The sequence below is a fragment of the Triticum aestivum genome, chromosome 2D (genome assembly GCF_018294505.1).
Source record: "Triticum aestivum cultivar Chinese Spring chromosome 2D, IWGSC CS RefSeq v2.1, whole genome shotgun sequence".
Lineage (NCBI taxonomy): Eukaryota > Viridiplantae > Streptophyta > Magnoliopsida > Poales > Poaceae > Triticum > Triticum aestivum.
In genome coordinates, this window is record NC_057799.1 from 654,063,588 (window position 1) to 654,069,569 (window position 5,982).

General features: G+C 51.7%; 1 pseudogene; it reads right to left on the reverse strand.

Moving 5' to 3' along the window:
• Positions 1-666: 666 nt before the first annotated feature.
• Positions 667-1,736, reverse strand: LOC123050864 (basic endochitinase C-like; annotated as a pseudogene).
• Positions 1,737-5,982: the final 4,246 nt, after the last annotated feature.

Sequence of the window (5,982 nt, forward strand, 5' to 3'; positions counted from 1 at the left end):
ACACTCACACTTAGAATAGCGATATATATATATATATATATATATATATATATATATATATATATATATATATATATATATATATATGTGTGTGTGTGTGTGTGTGTGTGTGTGTGTGTGTGTGTGTGTGGTCGTACGAGAAATTCGATGATATATATATGATCGGTTCTACGAGAAATTCTATTTATATATATGCATAACGTGTATAGTATATAGTAGCGTAAAATATGTTTGAAATAAAAAAGAATTAAATGAAAACGCAAAATGAAAATGAAAATAAACAATAAATCCACAAACCCCTAAACCTTTTTGTCTCGGTTGGTGTAACCAATCGGGATTAAAGGCCCCAGCCCCCCGGCGCGGGCTCGTGCCACGTGGTGGGCCTTTACTCCCGGGTCGTAATGAACCGGCACTAGGGGGGGGGGGGGTAGTCCCCACGCCCTTTAGTGCCAGTTGGTGAACCGGGACTAAAGGTGCTTACGAACCAGGACTAAAGCCGATTCTGCACTAGTGTCCTCCCGAAAATCCAGAAATAAATTCAGGATAAATTCGAGCACCAGGACTTAAACCTTAGTGGGCTGGAAATACCACTGTCCATCTAATCATCCCAACCACAGGTTGATTCGCATCCACAGGATACATTTAAGATAATTTATTGGTGCTCACACTTACACATGCATAGATAAGAACCCACAGTAGTACCACGCACGTAGCCCTTCATGTTACTGTCCGTTTTCACTGTGATGCGAGCCCAGCCAGGAGCCCGTTTTTGAATGACCTCTGGTTGTAGCAGTCAAGGTTGCTACCGTAGCCGACACCGAGGACATCGCAGTAGCGCTTGTAGAATCCGATCCGGTCAACCACCTCGGGGCTCTGCCCCTTTCCGCACTCGATCTCACCGTTGATGATGCTGACGATGACGCCGTAGCCAGGCGTCCGGCCGGCGGCGTCCACTGACCCGTGGTCACAGCGTGCGACGCCGGCTTGTTTGCTTGTGCCGTCATCCAGAACCACAACGCGGTCTTGAACGACACCGTTGGGTTTGTCGCCACTAGGTCCGGGTTGTTGAGCAGGTCCACCCCGATAGCGCGCCCTGCCTGGCCGTAGTTGTAGTTCCAGGTGAGCTGGATCGGGCCGCGACCGTAGTAATTCTTGCCTGACGCGTACGGCCACTCCAGCTTTGACTCGCAGTAGCTTTTCGGTGTGTCATTCCCTTTCTCTTGCTTGAAGCAGTAGCCCCAGGAGTAGGGGCCGTCTGGTGCCGTGGCCCACCCACCAGTGGTCTCGTGGGAGGTCTGCCCGAGGAAGGCTGCCACCTCCCGCTTTCGCGTCTCCGTGCTCCTGGTGGTGCCGAAGGACGGGTATGCGGCGGCGGCGGCAAGGAAGGCGTCGTAGGTGTAGAACCCACGTGCCAGGCACGCCCCGTCGTTGCGGTGGAGAAGGAGCCGCTCGAAGAGGTCCCTGGACAGGATGGACGACAAGCCCTGGTCGCCGGTACCACAGCCGTTGCACCGGCTCTGGGAGCCGGCGCCGCAGTAGGGATGGTCGCTGCCGCAGAACCCGTATTGGCTGCAGCAGAACCTGTATTAGCTGCAGCAGAGGCAGTATGCGCACGTCGAGCCGCCAGCCTGCGAGCCGCACTGCTGGGCGTTCACGGCCGTGGCGAGCGCTGCGGCCAGACCTATGGCCATGATGGCCGCCACCCTTCGGGCTCTCAGTGCTGTGGTGGACTTCATCGCTCCTGCTAGTACTACGGTGCCGGATAAGGCCGAAAGTGTCATCACTTATAGAACTTGTGTGTGGAAAATCGGTGGAGAAGATTCGCGGAGGTAGGTGCGTGACACGCCATCGCAATCACGCATTGCTCATCGTTTGAATTGTGGAGCATGGCAAGCCACATGAAGTTTCCCACGTCTAGTTTCTTCACTAGTACTCCTACGAACACATGACCAGGTCCTTCATAATTGAAATGGACCAGAAATTGGTGGATCAACCACGTTTGATTGATAAATTAGTTAATACTACATGATTTTTAGAGAAAAGGCTGGGCCAGGCCTGAGAAGGGCTTGGACCTAACGCGGCTTTGAATTAACAAAGCCATCAAGGATACATCCAACATTACAAACAAACCGAAAGGAAGAAGAAACAGGGGATGCAACCCCAAACGTCAGGTACAAGGTGAAGAAGGTAAGCAATCGACTATGGAGCCAGGAGCAAAAGCTAAAGCAACAAGGTCTCGCCCGTCAGTGCATCTCAAGCAGAGGAATCACCGACGCCCAAGCACGAAGCACATCAGGGAGCTGCAGAAGGACGAAGTTGCCACCGGAGACATGGCCGAAAGGGCAACACAGTCGCCACTGGAACAAACCAGCTCACCAGGATCATCTGCCCTCACAGCCAACACATCACAGTCGCCGAAGAGGGGACCACTATCCCTCCTCTCGCCCAGGCTCGAGGGCGCCGCACCGCCGGACCCACTGGAGCAATTGGGGAAGGAGCACACGCCTGGAAGAAACGACAGACTTGCCCGGAGCAACGACACAGAAGATAGGATGGCTGCCACAGGAACCGGCCGAGCACGCCACGCACACCCACCATCCCCACTCCCAAAGCGGCGCAATCAAGAAGGTGATGGCGCCATGGCGCCGCCGCTGACTAGCCATAGGGGCAAGGGTTTTCACCCGGGCCTAGGGGAAGGGGAAAGGCATGGGAAGATGTACGTCGGCGCCACCACCAAGGAGGGAATGGCGTCCAGGACGCCATCGACGCCGTGACCGCCACCGACGTCCAGGGGTTTCCCCCCGACAGTCTCCCTGCCGCCACCACCGAAACATCCACCCGCATCAACAACATGAGCGCGCCGGAGATCCAGGACGGACGGAGGTCGTGCGCCGCGCTTGGACCGGAACGCCTCAGATCTGATGACGGGAGCCCAGGGCTTGTCCTCACGCCACGAACAACGCCCACCGGGACCTCGCTGCCCGCGCAGCCGAGGGGATCCGACCACCCTCACCGACGAACGCCCCCCGCCGTCGAAGGAGCGCCACCCACACCAGCGAGGCCGCCGCCTCAGATCCGGGCCCTCACCACCGAAAGGGAGAGGCCAAAGGCCTCACCCCCACCCTCACAGGCAGCCACGCGGGGGCCTGGCGACCACCTCCGGCAGCGGCGAGGAGCAAGGGAGGGAGGGGGCGGCAGCGCGGGGGAACCCTAGGTCGCCCCTGAGTCGCCCTTGAGAGAGCGACGTGAGGGAGAGGAGGGGGGCGGGCTAGCTTCCACTCCCCACAAATCTTGCTGATCTGACACTCTCTAGTTAATACATGATGAAGACGTACACTGATCGGATTGGTGTTGCCAAAAACATGACACACGATTTGCGTGTTATGACTCCTCCAATGCACATGTGCTTAGATGAAGTGCATATTAAAAAGTTTAGCAACTAAAACCGCCTAACTTGTTGTAGCTAACCTCCCTTCATTTAGTGATTTATCAACTAAACTCTTGCACCCATGTGAGCTTCTTCTACTTAATTGTTTTTTCTTGATTCACATGCTTAGCATTGTTTCTTTATGTGGTCAACATACTCATCTCTCTCCACTTAATTATTTTGCCACATTAGATTTTTAGTCAACATGGCAGTGTTAGCATCAATACAAGGAGGAGGATTGGAAAGTGTCTTACTAATATTCCGCAACTTTGTGTTGTGTACTGTATATTCTTTTGCGGAAAAAATTCCGATCTATTCATCAACTATCAAGGTAGTACAAAGTACACCAGAAGTAAAATTTACATCTTGTTTCGTAGACCAACTAGCGATGACTATAAACACTGGAGCGAGCCGAAGGCGCGCCACACTCATCACCCTCCCTCACCGAAGATGGCAAAACCTTTTTGTAGTATACAGTCAGAAAGTCGTCGTGCTAAGGCCCTAGAAAAGCAGCTCGTCAGAACAGCAACTACCGCTGATCAAGAGAAGCGTAGATCTGAAGGATCTAACCTGTAGACATGAGACCAATGAGGAACGAAGTCCTGATCGACCTGGATCCATCGAAGACAAACGCCGACTATGACGAGATCCGCTGGAGACAAACCTCCACATGCCCCCAACTATGCTAGAAGCATCACGAAACGGGGGGTGGATGGGGATAACCTTATTCCATCTTCAAAAGTCCCGCTGCCACCTCATCTCTCTGAGTACGACACAAACCCTATCAAAAATTTAAAAAACATAAAAGACGAAGCTCTGCTATCGGCAAAGGCCAGGATCCACTGCGCCTCCATGGCCCTAAAGACGAAGAGGATGAGGTAGACTGCCGACTACGCCAACGGGGGAACACAAGAAACTAGAGAGCTAGTCGCGGCTAGGTTTAGGAGGCGGCCAGGTTGCGTGCGTGGGTAATCTAAAAGGAAGTCTCTGTCAGCTAGGTTGTGTACTTGTCTACGAAACTGAAGACCTCAATACTCAATCTATCCCAAACAACATTGAGATTATGACATTGGAAGAACAACCATATTGAATCGACCCAAACTTGTCTGTTATGAATGGAGTTTATATCGTCTGTAATCAATTGTAATAATAACACGGAGTGTTAATGTGTGATTTTGTGCCTCCGGTGGTAACCGCCTGTTCCCCAGGCATTACGCCTTAGTAGGGAACGCAGATCGATAAAGAGGAAGATAAGGCTCTAGCTAAACAAGGGCCCTGGGCCCACCGGTACTCATTTTCTTTTTACACCCATAAGGAGGTTTTGGGACCCTAAAAACCACCCAAGGGTCGCTGAAAACTGACGAAGGTAATGTTCGCTATTAAGGGATAGACCTCGGATTTTTTCAGAGCCTCGGGTTCGAATAGGACCTCAGGTCCTCAAGCTGACGCCGAGGAAGGAGTCTTGTCAAAAAAAAATAACCTCCCATTTCTCGTTCATCGAAAAGGGCAAATGATCGCAATCGGGAAGGCCAAGAAAACCTTGGTGCAAAAAATATAGTCAGAATCGGAAGTCGGCATGAAGGATGGAACTCGCCTACAAAGCTGAAGACTCAAGTTTGAGAAGTTATTTTGAAGATGCCCGATGTCCTCGGCTTCAAGACCAATTCAACGGCTACTGTTGGTGTCCACCGATTATGGGCTGGGCCGAGGAACCCATAAAGACTAACAGATGGGTCCTACGGGCCATGGCCTTCAACGTAACCAAGATGAAGATCTCCTGGAGGCCTGGTGTACACTTCAAGCGCATTTAAATGATTGGCATGTTTATCCCTAGATTGTAACCAACCATGTGTTGACCCTAGATAGCCCCGGTGCTTATATAAACCATGGGTTTTAGGTCTTAGAGGCACGAATACACCCTTTAGAGCCTAGAACACCTTCATACAATATCGAGGTAGATCAGATTCTACTATGTACCCCATCACAATCAATATATCAGAAATACGATGTAGGGTTTTACCTCATCAAGATGGTCTTAACCTGGGTAAAATGTCGTGTCCCTACTTCTCCTGTTACCATCTAGTTTAGATCACCAAGCTTGGGACCCCCTACCCGAGATCCGCCAGATTTAGCACTGACAATGTCTCTACAGATATAGTTGTTGTTACATATGCATTGTTGCTGTGCATGTTTTCCTGTTCATCTAGCATGCTAGATTGTTGCATGCTATTTTTTGTTCTAGTCATGAATTATTTACTGGAATTTAAAAATCATGAATCTTAGGACCGACCCGGCCGTTGCATGCGCCAGAGAAGGAAGTGCAGCCTAGTCGCCGGCTACGGTTTGGCTCACAGTCCACCGAAATCCCATGCTGCATGACGCGAGCGAGACGAAGAGAACCGACTCGGCCGCCGCAAGTGCAAGAGAAGGAAGTGCAGCCCGGTTGTCGGCTAGGGTTTGGCTTGCAGTGCGCCGGATCCCATGCCGCACGACCCGAGCGAGACCAAGAGAACTGACCCGGCCGCGGCAAGCGCTCAAGAAGGAAGAGTGGCTAG